Source organism: Seriola dumerili, unplaced genomic scaffold (assembly GCF_002260705.1).
Source record: "Seriola dumerili isolate Sdu_G_001 unplaced genomic scaffold, Sdu_1.0 BDQW01000088.1, whole genome shotgun sequence".
Taxonomy (NCBI): domain Eukaryota; kingdom Metazoa; phylum Chordata; class Actinopteri; order Carangiformes; family Carangidae; genus Seriola; species Seriola dumerili.
In genome coordinates, this window is record NW_019174343.1 from 5,316,190 (window position 1) to 5,334,430 (window position 18,241).

At 39.4% G+C, this 18,241-nt stretch overlaps 1 protein-coding gene across 2 annotated transcripts in view; it reads left to right on the forward strand.

Annotated features, from left to right (window-relative positions):
* The first annotated feature begins 16,364 nt into the window (after positions 1-16,364).
* Positions 16,365-18,241, forward strand: part of LOC111221723 (band 4.1-like protein 1) — an 86,217-nt gene continuing 84,340 nt past the window's right edge. For both annotated transcript variants that reach the window (XM_022745244.1, XM_022745245.1), the window contains exon 1: positions 16,365-16,460. The gene's annotated coding sequence lies outside the window, so the exon portion shown is untranslated. The remainder of the gene's footprint in view (positions 16,461-18,241) is intronic.

Sequence of the window (18,241 nt, forward strand, 5' to 3'; positions counted from 1 at the left end):
AATTGTTGCAGAGACATTTCACTAAAAACTACAAAAGTCAACCTCATGTTGGCGCTAGAGGAAAAGTCAAGTGATTCATCATAGTTCATGATCTGGGGACTGTGGATATCTGTACACAATTTCATGACAATTCATACAATAATTGTCGAGATATTTCAGTGTGGACCAAATTGATGGACCAACAGACTAGTGGGATTCCACAAGAAGACTTTCAGCGGATTGTCATATCAGTATTTCTTCCACAGACATGCTGGGGTCATATGGGTGCTGGTTGGTTCCTAAACCGTTTTTCCCATTTGATAGTTTTTCCTGCAAATGAGTCATTCAAGTGTGGGACTGGCTAGCTTCCCCTAATCATAAGAATCTGTAAATTCATCAGTCACAGTGCAATATAATTGATCTCAGATATGTTGAAGGCTGAGATGTATCGGCATTTGTTTGGGTTCTGTTTACAGTGACAAATCCCATCATTACTATAACAATTGTTACTCCTGACTATGAAAACCATGAGCTGTCATCACTAGCTGCAGCATAATTTAAGGTTTTAATACAATTATGTTTATTCTTTGTTTAAAAGCATTTGAAAACGTAATATGGAAATATAGTTAATGTAAACATCCTCTTGTTTTTTTATGTGATGAAATGTTATTAAATATGTTCAGTAAAAAAAAATGGAAATAGAACCCATTGGGCTGCAACAAAATTTCACTTTAGTTGTACTTATATGTAACACAGATGCTTCTACTGAGAGTTTAATGCACATATGTGAATCATATATTTAAAATGCGTGTTGCTCTGTATTGAATATGCTCCTGCACCATGTAGGTCAGTTAATATTTTATCACTTGCTGTACTTGCTATCGTGTCACATTAGCATGAAACTAAGACAAATTTTCTGTTCATGTTTTTCTCTCAGCAGTGGCTGTAAATCAGAATTAACTAAATATGAGTAGATCTGAGTTTCATTAGTTTAAGACGTCATCACACGCTATATGAATCAAATGGAAATTTCAGTTGTTGATGAGCTAAATCAAAGCTTACTACTTCCAAACACTCAGACATTAGTGAAGGGTGCAGCAGGAATCAGAAAAGTTACTTTCCAGAATCATAAAAGAGCCTCAGCCTTGTATTGACAGGCTTCCTCCCACTGAGGTTGTAAACCGGTCAGTGTATCAGCCAGGGGAGAAGTGCCATGAATATCAATCAGCCAGCTCTGGGCCAGCAGAGTAATAGCTGACCACTCACAGAGAGACAGAACGAAAGAGAGACTGGTGGGGGGTGGATTGATTTAAAAAAAAAAAAAAAAAATCGCAAACAGTTTGCAGTTACCCTGCCCTGTGGAGAATTGACTAACTTTCAAATTTGATTGCTGGGCATATAAACTTTTACAAAGACCTATAAACAGTTATGCAGATATCAATTAACATGGATTTTCTGGAAAACTGTTGTAAATAATATTTTTATTTTTAATCCATGATGTGCTTATGGGGGTTTTAAATTGTGTCGCCTTAGTTAATCTTGCAGAGCGTGCTGGTGTTTGTTGGGACAGAGGGCCTCAGTAAGAGCTGAATGTGTCTGTGTCTCTGTCTATGCAACATAATGGGCCCCATGAGATGTAAATAGGGAATAAAATGTAACTAGTGTAAATAGTGTTTGTTTCTGATTCTTAAACTATGTAACTTTAGAAGTAGAAATAATACTTTTAAAAAGTTAAGTTCATGAGAAATAGTTTCCACACCAGTACATTCATTGGTTTTGCAGATATCCTCACTTAGTTTGATATGACTGGTAGCTTATGGTGACTGAGGTTAGCTGATGTTAATCAACGGGCGTGGTGGTGGCGGCGTGATTGCATATAAAGTCAATGCAAAGACATGAAACAATGTAAATAAATGTGAGACACAACACCACATGCTGAAAATGCTTCAATTTGAGCAACTAAATTGTTGTTATCATGAGCCTGTATCGCTCCAATTCATAAATATGCAAAATGAGGAAAATAACAGAAATGAAAAACAAACTCCTGTTGAGTAAGGGGATAATTTAACAATTAACAGTTATTTTGGCCATTTGAGGGCAATGAAAATAAGCTGTGAAAATTACCTAAAAATGCCTGTTTACCATCCCTGTAATGTTAGTAAACTCTGTACCAGGGTGGAAAAATGTGCCATATTCAGTTACACTCCTAGATCTGAAATATCCAAAGTATGTGACAAATAAAATGTCTTAGTTAAAGCTGCCTTACTTGAATTTTTTGGCCACCTGGAGACCGTGAAAATTAACCATCACAACACTGACCTTCTCACCTTCAAATTTTACATGGCCAACATGTTAGCAAACAGTTGCCTATTTACAAACCCAGCAGATATGAGCAACATTAGCATATTGTTATATCTGGCTCTTTAGCTGCTATGCTCCAGGCTAACTCTGTCTGTCTTTGGCCTTTGTGTGATAATTATCTGAGGGATTTGTCAGCACAAACAACCCATTTATTAACCCCTCTATTAATATAAAAATATAGATAATAACAGCTTTAAAGTCTGAGCTGTCACACAAACACACACACATTGTTGGTGTGTATGTTGTTAGCTAATAGCTAACGTCTGTACATTTATTACACTGGGTTTTGGGGTGAATTACTTTGCACTGTAAAAACACTTTAGTGGTAAAAATCTATACATGAATGTTCTTGAATTGGTTACATTTGATCAAAGATATATATTATTTAATGATAACAAGTGATCAGTAACACATAAATAAGCATTTAGCTTAATGTTCCCTAATTTGTACATGGTTGCTAAGATACCTTTCAAAGTGTAGAAGTTACAGTCATAAAGTTTAAAACTTTTACTTATTCATTCTTTGACGGGGCTGCTAAAAGCAAAGTAATGTTTGTATGTGAGATGTTGTCAGATATTGTGTTCACTGAGCCCTGCTGGAGTCTGTGCTGACCTGAGCTGTGTCGGTGCAGCGGAGATGAGGGAGCCTCAGATCAATGCTTCAGTGTGTTAGGCATAAAAGGAGCAATGTGCCCCAGAGAGAAGGGCTGTCTGTGACCTAGCGCCATGCAGCTGTGGGACCTGGGCACCCATCCATGCCTTCTGCTCCATACACTGTTAGTCCTCCCTCTATGGCCAAAACACTCCAAGCTGTAAAATTATTTCCATAGATGACTGCACTGGAAATACATTTCCTACTGCAATGCAATGTCATATATCATTTTAAAATGTGTGAAAAGTGTCCTTTAAAATAAAGTCATTGTTAATAAAAGTGGTGATACAGATGATTTTTGGGAGGAGCGAATAGACTTCGGAGAGCGAGAGAGCAAATGACATCTCTGCTCATGAGTCGGTGACTTTCTAACCGGTGTTTGACTTATGGATCTCTGTTTCTACAAGGGCTGCTGCATGAGCCCAGTGAAGCAGCATGCAGGAGGGGCGGGAGATGTACTTTTTGTTTCCAGGGTTTTTGCAGTTGTTTCATCCATTTATCATGTGTTTCAAAGTTCAATGATCTCTGAAATCTGTTTTAGTTTTTGTAGAATGGGAGGCAGAGCAGGGGCTTCCCTGTAACCACAGGGCTTCATGCTCAATAGCACACACATTAAGGCCTTTTTAGTCCACTGTAAGACATGTATGGCTTTTGATCTTAGATATTAGATACTCTGCTATAACCCTATTTATCTCCTGGGGTGGTGAAATGGGGTGGAAACTTTTTTTTTTTAAAGAATGCTGACACACTATAGATGTAAACAAAATATGTTCCTTATTTCCTAGTCTGAGATCAAATTTATCCTCTCTATGTCAACCTAAGCCTTTCTGCTATCCCAGTGAAAGAAAAATGTTACAGGATACTGTGACTTGCTTGCACCTCATTACTGGTGAGCTGATGACTTTCCAGTTTGTAATAATGTGTGTTTGGTTGTGTATAAAGGTACATAGGTAAGCCTTGTATAGATGCTGAGTGCACTGACTCATTACACTCGTTATGACTCCACCACTGAGACTAGTTTTAGATTATGAACCATTTGTGTGAAGATTTGTCATAATTCATTATTGCTGAGTGATGCCCTGAGTAGTGGTTAAAAAGTATTTTGCGTGGTCACAGTGAGCTTGACCTTTGTCCTTTGACCACCAAAATCTAATCAGTTCATTCTTGAGTCCAATGTATTGCTGTCTATCTCTTCAACCAAATCAGACACATTTAGGCTAACTTGTCTGATCTCTTTTGATAAAAACTTGTAATATTGAGCCTGAGCCTCCCCTGGTGAGGCCCGCCTTCCACTTTGAAAACCTCTGCATTAGAGCATACTTCAAACCAAACTTAAAGCTGCACCAATCAATATTTTTTATGTAAATCAAATGTAATGTTAAAAGGATCACTAATACAGTAATTACGAACCCAGAGAGAATTATCAAACCACTAGCACAACCCCTTAGTCTTAGCATCTTTTAGCTCACTGTTTAGGCCCACAAACTGATGTTGACAGTGAAAAAAAGTCCAGTATACACTGTTTGTTTTGTACCCAACTGCAGACAGACAAAGTTAGAAACTAGTTGAGGAGCATATAGAGCATAGAGTGAATAATGGATCTACATTTGACTTTTGAGACACGATTCCAAATGAATACTTATGTTGTTAAAACAAAAACAAAATAACAGTGAATCTATGGTAACATCTAAATTACCACATACCTAAACTACAATAATGTCAGCTTTAAGTATTTTGAAAAGTGAAAATAGTGAATGGAGTATAAACAAATGCTACTGTGAGGCCCTCATCACAAAAGGGAATAGAATTGGTTTTCAGGTAATGAAATGACTCTTCCCTTCGCAGTCTGTGCCTGACAATGACTCAAATGAGAACACTGCTAATAAACTTTAAATCAGGATAATTATGACATTTATTACATTCAAAATAACCACTGAGTTCCTGATATGAGTCAGCATCTGTGGGAGAAAATACAAAGAGCGGAAGCACTTAGAAAGACACGTAGTTCATTTGAGCTGGTGTGCAGCAGGGTGTGTGCACACTTATCGGGGACGGAGCTGCTTTTGAGGTTTTTGCCAATAGATGAATCATCAGACCATTAATTTTCATCCATCAGCCACTCAGTACACACAGGGTAGACAGTATCCTCAAATGTATAAGCTGAACAGAAAGCATTTACCCATTCATACACACAGTTTCTCAGCACAGAGTGCAGCTCATTGTTCTTTCATATTGTACAATATCTTTGTTTTTATCTGTTTTCATTTCAAATATGTTTTCTAAAGATGATGATGATGTTGATGTGTTTGAAATGTTCCTTTTCAAAGAACTAATTATATTTTAGTTGTCAGCAAATAACTTTGACTTGATAATTCAGATGTATTAGGTAAAATGGTTTCAGGCATTATAAATATTTTATTTGTACCATTGTAATTACAGTTACTGTAACATTTAAACTTGCTTAAACAGTACAGTAAATCATTTAGTTTTATGCAATTAAGTGACTGTATTCATTGTTTAGATATTAATGGCACCTTATCAGTTCCTGCAGTGATCATATGTGGCGTTCCACAGGGATCAATTTTAAGACCCTTTCTCTTCCTTATATATGTAAATTATATGAGATCTGCAGTTGACTGTAAGACAGACTTTTTTTCTGTATGCAGACCATTCAACTGTGCCAGTGGGAAAACATGCTTAAGTACATAAAGCGGACAACACAGTCTAACTACATCTGGGTGAATCTATTTAATCTGCCTCAAATAGTAAACTTTCTCAAACCAGATTTCTTAATTTTACCTGTGACGGAGTTACAAGAAAATGCTACACCCCACTAACCTAAAAAATGGAAGCAAGCACATTCCTCAAAAATCCAATCAGTTCAAAAGCAGAAAAGGTAGAACACCATCAAAGAAAAAAGTAATTTTTTATTAGAATATCATGGCTGACACATTTTAAGTCATAGGCCTTTATCAGAGCATGGAAAGTGTTAACAATAAGGCCATTACATACAAGATAATCAAGGCAACAACCTGAACCAACACAGCTGTGCAGCAGACCACTCCCAAAATCAACTAGAAAGACAAGAACAAGAACAAGAACAAGTGCAAGTGCAATCTCGTATAGAAAACAGAAATACAAGAGTAGAAACACTACATCATTTATCCAAACATTGTTATAGGAAAGGCTTGTTAAAGGAAAGTAGTGTGATCATGAAGGCTGTCAATCCAAAACACCTCTCCTTGGGAAAGTTATTTTGGAATATCAGATGGCCAATGAGATTTATTTTACAGCCAGTGAGATGAAGGGTGGATGGTGGGCCATGTTTGGCCTCTGTATAATGCTTGGCCATTGCTTGGTCCACATTTCCTGTTTGATAGCTCTATCAGTTTTCCCATGTAGGGCTTACTGCAAGGGCAAACAGCATGTAGACTATATTTGTGGAATTACAATTTATGAACTGGACAATAGAAAACTTTTTACCAGCTAATGGATGTTTACAGCTCCTGCACTTGTAGGTTTTATTACCTTGCTCACAATGCTCACAACTGAAGTTGCCCTTCGAAGAAGTAAGCCAATTTGAATGGTAAGGCTTGTGGAAAGATTTATCCAAATGGTCTTTGAGGGAGGGTGATCTTCTACAAGAGAACAGAGGAGGATATTTAGGGCCCTGGCACAAACTCAACAATGTGCAAATACTTCAGGAACCTACTTAGGTGGTAAAACAATGGTAAAAAAATATCAAAAGTCTAATGTCATGACTAAAATATTTAGTAATTATACAATATTTTGCAGCAAGTTGTGTATAAATGTCTAAATGACAATGTTCACCACTATTTACAGAGGTTTGATGATACTGGAGACCAGCTAGGTATAATACTAGTCATTGTCAAAATTCATAGATATGGCACCTTTGGAGATTTGGAATCTATTACAATTTTAAAAAACAATCTTTATAAAAACTTTATTTAATTAAAAGGAAAGAGGAGAGATGACTGAAATGTTAAGCTGATTTTGGTTTCTCTGCTTTTCTTGCAGACCTTCCTCTATCTGTGACAAATTTGATTCTACAAAGATCCTCTTTTGGTGACTCATAATGTCCCTGGATAGTTAAGATGTCATTCTAGTCAGTGTCAGTAGGCAGTTGTTGTTGTTATTGTTGTGATGACCAGATGTGGGCGGGGGTCACGAGGTTCAGGATGCCATGACTGGTTTCCTGTACAGCTGCATGGTAGCTGCGCTGCCATCTGCAGTCAGTAGAGCTGTCTAGACACACATGCATGGTGGGGCTTGACAGGCTGGTTCCCTCCTGACCCCCGGTGCTGCACAGATACGTGGAGGGTAAGGCTGCAGATGGCACAGGAATAAAAGTGCAGACAATTCTGCCACCAAAATAAATAGGGCATGTCAGTGTTGTCCAGTTAATTGAGCAAAGATGAAAGATGCTCCAGTGGTTACAAAGCATGCCAAGGTTGGATGTTCATTTCTATAAAAATTACACAGAATTTCAAAACATTCTAGGTATGTCTAAAAATGTCAGGAAGGTGATTTTTTTATTATCTATCAAACACAGAGGGTTTGCTGTGCAGTGTTATTTTTCTTCCTTTGAAGGGCTCAAAAGCCTCATTTGTTTTAATATCATGCCATCAATCATTCTTGTCAAAGTATGGGTGTCACCTTCATTTGTCGGATGTCCGAAACAACAACAAGCATAAAAGCATCCACAAAATAATTCTTGACAAATAAAAACTATTTGTTGACCCTTAATCCCATTCATAGCCTTTTTGTTTTTCCTCCATTTTCATCTTGCAGAGATTGCACTTGAAATTAAATCTTTTAAGTTTGTATTTTAGCCAAAGTTACCTCCTACTGCCACAGAAAAGGTCATATGGTGGAACAAATGAAGAGAAGGAAATAGCTGTGTCCTGGCCAACAGATAGCAGGGGAGCACGGTGGGGAGAAAGGATCAGACAGGGAAGAGACAGGATGCTGCAGCTCTCCTCTGAGTCTTTTCAAAAACACTGTAAATCACTTGGACGGGCTCACTTTATCATTTCACGCCAGACTTTGTCACGTAGGGAGGAAAATTGTTTCGGATGTGACTGTTTTGCATAAACAGATGGGCTAAGTGCTAAATGGTATAAGTGAGAATAATAGAAAAAAATGGGATATTTTCCCAGGTGCTGCGCAAAACTCAACTCTTTTATGGGTATTCTGCACAACTAAATAGTTATTGAGCAAATGGAGTTAATACATTGTAGAGGTGATGCTATTCTAGGGAGACATGGTGGCTCAGTGGGACGTGCACAGCAAGATAGGACCCAGATTTAATTCCTGGTCTGTGTGAGCAGTACACCTAATTAAAAGCAAATAATGTTTTCCTTCCAGGACAATGAAAAGTGGTAACTTTGGGAAACGGCAATATTTGAGTGCTTATCCATATATTTACATTATTTTAACTTGCCTTCATCAGATGGTCATAAAAACAGACAGAAGACCCAAGAGAGATCAACGAGAGAGCAAAGATCCCAGCCTGGCTTCACTAGGCTCCAGATATGGTATCTCAAAGTGTTCAATATTAAATAAAGACATTATGAAATATGTGCATTATGCATTATATAAAATGTATAAATTAACCAACAATAAAATAATTGAAGAAATTATTAAAACTCTGAAATGTTATTTCATCATTGATTTCCATAATGACTGAATTTGTGTTTTTTTCACTTCACTTCTTTATTTTATTTCTCCTCATGTATTTTCTACAATGACACTTTCATTTCTTAATGTAGCCTAACTATTGATGACAGTGTTGTCATCGTCCCGTAACCTTTCAGCTAATATGCCCCCTGCCTATTAAGCTAGCAACCTTAACAGCTACCAGGTTTAGCCAGTTAGATTCTTTTAGCTACAGCAACTGTCTAGAGCTACAGTAAATAAACACAGACACAGAAACTAAAATCTCCCTTTATTTATTTAGCTTAAGAACGGTGCACATGCTACCTAGCTAGCTAACTAACTTGGCTGTTTACAGGAATAAAAATTATAGGTTAACAGTACCTAGCAGCTAACTGTTAACCATGGAGCCTTGCAGCATTATCCTTGCAGCATTGATTTTCAAGCTAACAGTTAGCTGTTAACCTTGAGTTAACTGGCAAGTCCCTAACTTTGTGTATGAAATCTAAACTTTAGCAATATCACAGAGAGGGAGTAATGACCGAAGACAATCACAGTCTTTGGTACTCGACTCACTCTTTCTTGTATGATATTGCTTTTATACAACAGTTCTACAAGCGCCATATTAGTTGGTGGGATTGCTGAAAATGCAAAAGAGTCAAAGTTCAAGGGTGTGGTGACCTCACAACACACAGTTATGGCCTTTTGAACATAATATCTCCGTAACACCTTGAGGGAATTTTCTTCATATTATATATAGGAGTGTGCTGAAGTATCCAGGTTTCTTCCCTTCATCCTCTTCTGATGACGTTTGCTACAATCTAAGGTAGATAACAACCGTTAATGTAATGCTGATTAACTGTTGATATAACACCTGTGAAGTGGAGTGATACATGTAGTTAAAAATCCCAGTGCTGTTATACTGTATATAAGCACCTTTTTTTTTTAATTCCTTTATTGATAACACAGTAGAGTGACAGGAAATGGGGAGGCAGAGAGAGGGGGAATGACAAGTAAAGGGCCGTCCAATGCGGAATTCGAACCGGGGCTGACTGCAGCGAGGACTGTAGCCTCTACATATGGGGCGCCTGCTCAACCAACTGCGCCACTCAAGACCACATACAGTATATAAGCACTTTTAAGAGTAACAATATGTAAACTTTTCAAATTTGTGACAACATTTAAATCAAACTGATCAGGCGTGCCTTGGTATTTTGTCTTGTATGTTTTTATGAGTTTTTATTTTTAGTGACCACAGTACCTTTAATCCTATACCTATAATCTGGAGCATCATCTGCTATCTGTCTGATGTCAGTAAAATGAAGAGTTAAGTTTGTCTTCAGGAGGACATCACCATCTGAAATAGCTTCAGTCTGAGCATCTACACCAAAGAATGTTTCAGCAATGATCCATTACGAAAAGATGTTCTATCTGATTTATGTGAGACAATCAAGAATCTGCATCTTCCTCCAGAGAACAGCATTAACAAACAGTAGGATGAGAAAGTGGGCTTTCAAATATCAAAAATCTCAGAAGTATGTGACTGGTCTGGTTCATTTTTCATCAATATGCATCATGCATGGGCTGCTACAGTCTGGAGGACTTCACTGGCTCCATCTGACCAGCAGCATATTGGCAAAAGTTTTTTCCACAACTTCATGAGAGGGATTTGGGCATGATCCAGGCACCCACAGCTGTATGATTTTGTTTTGTCCATGGTTGTCCATGGTTTGGATTCTAACCTGTTGTGGGTGGTGCCCAAGGACTTAAAGATCACCTCTAAGTAAGTTGTGGCACTCTCTGCACTTCTTGCTTGACAACTAATTATCCTGAAATTGAACTAGAACAGTTTTAAAAGACCTAGAAACCTTTTCTGTCCCAACAAAGTACCTGATTTCACATATAAAATAGAACTAAAAAGTATATTTTTATGAAACTGATCCTCTTAGCCAGTCAAAACTTCTATAATTTACTGTATACACTTTTAGTTTGCCAACCACCTTACAGTTAATTTCGAGTTCAGACTGTATTTTAGACACTCCGAAGTCGGACTCAAGACTCTGCAGTGCCCTTCAGTATGAATGTGAGCATCTGTCTTTTTGTGTTCGTCATGTGGTAGACTATGTGTCTCGCTGCCTTCCACCCAGTTCTTGCTGGGGTAGAAAACTGTGTAGGTGGGAAAGGAGAAGAAGTGAATGAAATAATTATGATGCTCTGTCCCATTTAATAACATCACTGGAAGCAGCACATCCCAAAAAACATGCAGCATCATTGCTTCACACCGAGTATGCACGCTGTCTTTGATTAGCAACCTGCAGTTAATAGCACTTGCCAGTAGAATTATAAAAAGCCCGTCTGAAGGATCTCCCATAGATTTTCTATCAGCTCTGATTTTGGGAAACACAGGCCCAAGCTGCCCTGGAGCTGAGCTGAGAGAGATGGATTAAATCTGTAATAACAGGGTAGATGAGGTGTAACCAGGATTTGAGTGGTTTCAGCTGTTTTTATGGTCCGCAGTGCATCCACTGTCCGGCCAAGTGAGTGTTTGCCTGAAGCCAATGAAATCCTGCTTCCACAGAGGCATAAACAGACAACTAGTTTATACTACACTGTCATTATATAAATGCCATAGATATGTGTGTTTTTGCCCACTGCTGATCATCATTTCTATGGGTTTCAGGGATGTTTTAGTGTTTCATCGCAGCTTAAATAGACTGGAACAGGCTGAAAATCTGCATTTCACTGCTCTCTGTGGTTACAATGCTGTTTCATCTGTGACCTCTAGGTAGGGTCAGAGGTGTGCTGTGTTATGCCTTTAACCAGAACCAACAGTGAGAGGTTAAAACAGGTGAGTGGTTGAGAAGATACACTAGAGCTCAGCAAAAAAACACATTTTCAGGAGGTGGTAATTTGCTCTTTGAAGTCTTAAAATACTTCTAAACTTCAGACTTTAAAGCCACTAAGAGTCAAATTTGAAATTTTGCACCTTGGCGCCACCCTGTGGTAGAAAAAAAGGTACAGTGGCAACAACATTGATCTGACCTACATTAGGTACACTGAGATGAATGGGCTGACAACAACAAATAGAATGCACCGGGAATTTCACCAGGATTGTCAATTGTTTTTTTCTACAAACAAAACCTTTTTGTACCAGAATAACTCAGTTCAGTTCAAAATACTTTATTTGCATTTGCAAACACCCTTGCAACAATTAATTCACACACATAAAAACAAAATACAATAATGTAAGAAAAGAGCTGAAATACACAGGGGTTAATGATAGTGGCCAATCTGTAGCTGGCAAACAATATCCAACACCAAGAGGGCACATTATTTCAAAAGGTATGAAAAGTGCATTTATTAATTAATACACGAGGTAAACTGAACATTTCATTGACTGTACACATATCAAATGGCTCCCTTTTAGTTGTTTTACAGGCAAAGGTGCATTCCTGATGGTATTAGTGAATGAGTTTGTTTGAATTAATTTGAATCACATATAAACACATAGTAACTTTAACTGGGACTAGATCCCAGTAAGCATTCACGAAGCATTTTTTTCATTTAGCACTAAGTGTTGCTATGTAACAGTCTATGGTAACAGCAAATGTCAAGATGTGAACATGGAGATATACAGCTGAATAATTTAATATTTGTATAAGTGAAATATTTTGCTAATATTATGCAGTATTCAAGGAGAGAGAACATTTTGACAGCTCCTTCATGCATCCCTTACTCCTCCAAGAGAAATTTGAGTTGCAGGACTGAGTCATGTCTCTGTGCGGTTTGTATAATTAAATTGTGACCAGAGGACTGGCACACAGCACAAACTTCTTTATATTTTGATGTCTGATTGTCCATGACTATGCATTATTACTGTGCTTCATGCATTTATTTAACATCCATGTGTTTGTCTGCTTCACTTTCCTCCGAGGCCTTGTCATCATGTCCCATCATAAGTCACCTGCGCTGTTGTTTCCTGCAGAACACGACAGAGATGCTTCATTATTGAATAGACTGACTTTGAAGTATTATTGATTTGTAATCCTGCAATTTAAACAATGTTAAGTGCATTAAAAAGAGCATACATAAGGATAGATCAATGGGTGAACAAAATATTTTCATTGCTGTTGGATTGTAAAGTATGATGCATTTTGCACACTGAGCCTGTCAGCTTAAACGAATAGCCAGAGCAAAACAGGAATGTGTCCACTAAACACACTTTTGAATTCTTGCTTATATGTCCTTGAGGCGGAAATGAGGCTATCAGCAGCAGAAATGTCAAACACCAAGCGAAACACAAGTGGCCCTTGACATCCATAAAGCAGAGACCTCAGAATTTTTCCATATACAGTATTTTTTCAAAGTGCAACACCTTTATGTCTCATGGACTACAACGATATGATGAAATGACGCCCAAACATTTATCTGTACAACTCGCTCAGAAAAAGCCATAATGATGAAACCCTGAGGGGCACATGTACAGATGGGTTGCAAATTAAAGGAGAAACTTGAACAAATGTGTGGAGAAACACAACGATGCAGATGCTTCAAAACAGAGCACCAGAGTTCACTGAGTGGGTGTTCAGTGGGGTTGACTGTAGGCCTCCAGAATGTTGTGTTTTTCTTTAATTTGTCACCCATCTATATATTTGAAATCACAGAGAGCCACAAATATAAGATGTTTACCCCCGAGTTCCTCCCTCCTCCTGTGGTGTGATTACAGTATTTCTGTGCATGATACCAAAATTCAGTCAGTTACATGACTTGTTTGTTAGTCAGTAGAGCTGCCACACATCACATATTCTGTATTTAACAATTGAAAACATCATAGACCTTATAGTTTAACAAGCCATCATCAGCTAGCTTAGCCACAGCCCTAAACAAGTCCTCCAGCTGCAGAGTTCACACACCCTCCAACTCTAAACAAAACCACCTCATTACTGAATGAACCCAGTGGCTTATGTTCCTAATAATATAGCAGTTACCAGGAGCAACATTTCTCCTGTCGTGGCGAAGGCTAACTGCCCGCGCACACCTTCAGACCTTGTACTAACATAAGCGAACATGTTTCGCACCAGTGTCTCCAATGAACACTGAGAGAACTCAATGTCAACCATCCATCAAACTCCCGCTAAGACAAAAAGGCAGACACCCAAACTGTGGAAATTCAAATTGTACTCCCTCCAGTCACTTCTCATGACCAGAAAGAGTAATCACATTACAGTAACATAATGAGTCAGCCTAATACATTACAACCCAACACTGGTGGTACGTTTATTAAACCTGCAACAAATGACTTTTTGGCCACTGTAACTAAGCTGTACACACAATGAAATATCATATTTTCCTTTAAACTGATACAGTGAATGTGTTAGCAAAAAGTTGATAATGCACATCCTGTAGCAAAAGACATTAGCAACATTCCCACGGATACAAAGATGGTTGAGGGGAAGAGCCCCTCTCACATAGGCTACAAGTGGATATGTGGTCCATTGTTAAAGTGAAATTTTTTTTATAGTTGCTTTAAACACATGCATTTAAGGATAAGTAAAGCACAAAACTGAAATAATGAAGGTCTTAACACTAGATTTTGACACAAGAGCCAAGATAAGATTTAGTAACAGAACTGCACTGATTTTACACATGAAAGTCTGTTTAAAGAACTACAGTATGTGTAAAAGAAAAGTTGTATAAAGCCTTTTGTGGCTCCAGAGGGAACATGAAATCGGAGTAATGTCCTGATGTGTTGTCACTTGAGTCAGCTGCAAGTCTGAAAATGAAAAAGATCTGGGGGTGTGGACTAAGAAAGAAGTGAGTTCTGCTACTGTAGCTTGCTTCTCATCTCTGCTTGAAGACAGTGGCTCAAAGCTACATTAGCTGCTACCTCCACAACACACCCAAGTCTCCTATAAGTTGAATTTGTAATGTAGGTGCAAGGTTTAGACAGATTTTTGATTCTACTAAAATCATGAGTCTGACAAGGTTATAAGAATGCAATGCTGCATTAGTGGAGTGAGTCTTTTAAAGGTCTGTATTTTCCTCGTCTCCTGTGTTTTATTTTTTTTATTTCCTGTGTTGATCCATAAGAAGATATATTTGATATATCTTAATGTAGTTTTACATCTCCTCTCTCAGGCTTCTCTCTGGAGCTCTAGTAACAACAGGTTGGTGAGCCAATCACAAGAGAGAAGGCTCTGAACCTCTCATCTGATTGGCTGGCTGTTTTCTGGGTGACTGAATAAAATTATAGCGGATTTCAGGTAAACACTCAGAGAGACCAAATCCTGCAAGGCTGGATGGTGGGTCCAGGTCGGTCATGCTGGGGGCATGGCTGAGGATTGTGACTGTGTAGTTGTGACATCGCAAAGTTACAGAAGTGCTTACGGCTGGTTTTAAGGCTCAGTTTCTGAATACAGGCTGTGTGCATTTCTCTGTGGACTGAGCGCTTTGATACTTTCACTGTATTAATATAGAACCTAGACCTGCTTTATAATCAAACAACACATGGAAATCTACCTTTATACTATAGGCCTATTGGACCTTTAAGGACAATCATTACACCCGATATCGTCCTAAATATAATTAAATTAATACAAATCAGTAACCCGGGGCTTTTGTGACCCCTGGACTTCTGGTTATAGGCTACAGATAAAATGACATTGTCCTATAGCCTAGTGCTTACAGTGTGAGCTGGTGGTGACCTTGTATGTTTGTACAGACGCTAAGGGCAAATTAGTTCTGCTGTAATATTTATACTATCCCAATGAACACATTACAGAATTATAACCCTGCTTTTGTAAGGAGCTGACAGCGATTAATCAAATCAGCAACAGAAACCCCTGATCGGTGATTAATTACATCAAACTCAGCTTGCCTTTCAAAAATAATACCTTGTTAATTTAGCAGGCACAATAGGGATCTGATACCTCCGCATTATTGCTTTTCTTTTTTTTTTTTTTGTTTACAACAGTGGGTGGTTCCGGGGGGGGCGCTGCCCTTTGTGCTAATAAAATCCCATCATCTCTATGTACTATAAGGTGAGGGAGTTGAGGCTGCGCGTTATTAGCAATGGACTATAAGTGATGAAATCAAAGAGATTGTGGTGCCATCCTGACGACACTGGAAGAAATAACAGCAACTCCTCTGATGTAGTTGCTGGGGTCTGTAAATATTTCATTAAAAGCAGAGAGAGAGAGAGAGAGAGAGAGAGAGAGAGAGAGAGAGAGAGCGTAATTTGCGTAAAAATGAACCATCTCCACTTACTCACTATAACAACCCAAACACATTGTAGGCGGGTTTCTACCTCATGTTGTTGCCTTGTTTCATGACAGAAGTCTCTGACACGTGGATGACTGCAGCTGCTGTAGAAGCAAGGGCTTATGTCACCTTGTTGGCATGTCCCGCATGTTTATTCAGATCTGACTACTTGTTGACATAGACGGACGTTTTTTGTTTTGTTTTTTTTGTTTTTTTGCAGGACTGACACAAGCGCTGTTTGGCTTTACGCATTCCCCCTGAACACACGGGCTTGTGTGCGTGCGTGTGCGCGTATGTATTTGCGTGTGTGTCTTCCTCCCTCCTGCCTCCCTGCATCTGACAGTGTCCCTCCCTCTTTCTCTCTCCTCCTCCTCCCTCTCTCATTAGGCTTCTCACCGGCAAAACACCGACACACTCCCTTTCCCTTAAACCCGGGGAATAAACACGGAGCGGCGGCAGGAGCAGGACTGACCTCCCCCCTCCCCGGTGCGCGCCATCCATGGTCCTCCTCTGGATGTCTGTCTGACAGGAGGGTATGTTGAAATATTCGTATTTTCCTCCCCCGCTAGTTTGCTTATGTCGGTTCAAGCGCTGTCTTGAGGTTGTGTTAAACGATTTGTTGAATGTCGAGCTCTAACGCCTCCGAGATCTTTCCCGCTCCCGCTTTGTCCTTATTTTTTATTTAATTTATTAATTTATTTTTTTTACACATAATTCCTCAATGATCGCGGCGCTTTGTTATATTCTCTTTGTGCTTTTAGCTGCTGCAATGAGAAGGCATGTATTCAAGCTGCAGCTGTCCAATACACCATCATTTTGTAACGCGCATGGACTTTGCCCACTTGCTTGCCGTCCTCTACCGGGGGGATGAATAATATTATGGGACTGAAGCAGAGGCAGGAGCAAGTTGCAGCGTCGTTTTCCGCCCACTGGCTCAGTCAGCTGTTCACATCAGATCTGCAAATCTACAACCAGGCAGTAACCCCCCCCCCCAGTGCTCCTTCATGATGTTCTCACAACCTACAGCTCCGGCCTTCACTTTGACTCTGGGTTTCCCACGTCCTTCAGAGTTGTACTTGGCTTCTTCTTCAGCTGGAATCAGCTGTTGTATGTTTGTTTCAATTTGTGTCTCAGCCTGTCAGGGAGAACTGGATCTGCTATTGGCTCAGTCACTGTATTCTCCCAACACACCCATCCAGTAATTATGCAACAGCAAACACTGACAGATGCACATACACACAGGGAGTGACTTACACAATGTTGCCATTGTCACACCCTCTCTCTCATCAACACCTCTGGCTTGCCCACACAAAGTGGTTTGAGTTTTGCTTTTAAAAACATCCAAGTGGATTTGTTGTTTGTATATTTTTGCACCGTTTTTTTTTAAACTCACAATGAATGAATCAGTCAGTGATGTGTAAATATTGTAAAATACAGACTTCAGCTCTATGCTGTGCAGACATTTGCAGCACTTTGCCTGTTTTTGCCTGCACGCTCAGACAGGTCCATGTATGGAAATGGCCTCACCTTTGGCCCCCCTGGCTTTCACCGGTTTTGTGGAATTACATACAGTACTGAGGAGGAATGTTTCAGCAATGCAGGATGCTTTAGGACTGTTCTCTGTGGTTGTATTCCTACCTTAAATGTCTATGGTTTTGAATGTAGAAAAGTCCTATGAAGTGTCATCCTTCAAAGGTCTTCTGATTGACCCTTAAGAGAGCTTATTATATCACATTTCTTATTGTATTGGTTTGTCATGTCCTACCTCCTCTGCAGCGTTCTGGCCTGCTTCCTATTGCTGTACAGGTGGGCTTGTGATACTTCGTCACACTCCTCTTTCGGGCCGTGCACACTGTCAGCCTCGGGCTGGCAGACCTGCTGTCACACAGCGTCCATGTTGTTGACGTCGGACACGCTTCTGTGCCTGCTGCGTTAGCCTCGCCGAGTCAGCCTGCCAGCCAGCCTTCCTCTGAGTATCACCTGATGCTTCTGCTCCCTCCTAACTGCCAGGGAGCCGTTACCTCACCTCAGCACCAGCGTCAGTTTCTGCACTGTTTGCTTGTCAGTGTTTCCACATGAATTTGTGATCATATCAAGTTCAGACACATTGAAGTGACTCAAACTCAAAGATTCTGAACGGCTTTATCTTCTTTTTCACTGTGGTGTATATGTATACACAAAGTCTCGCTACTCGTGTGTTTGTGCATGAGTTCAGATGCCCAAGGGTGCTGCTGGGATTTCACAGCCCAGCATGCTGCCTGCCACCATTTGCAATTCAAATGAGCTTGTATGAGGCATCCAGTGAGGCTGAGCA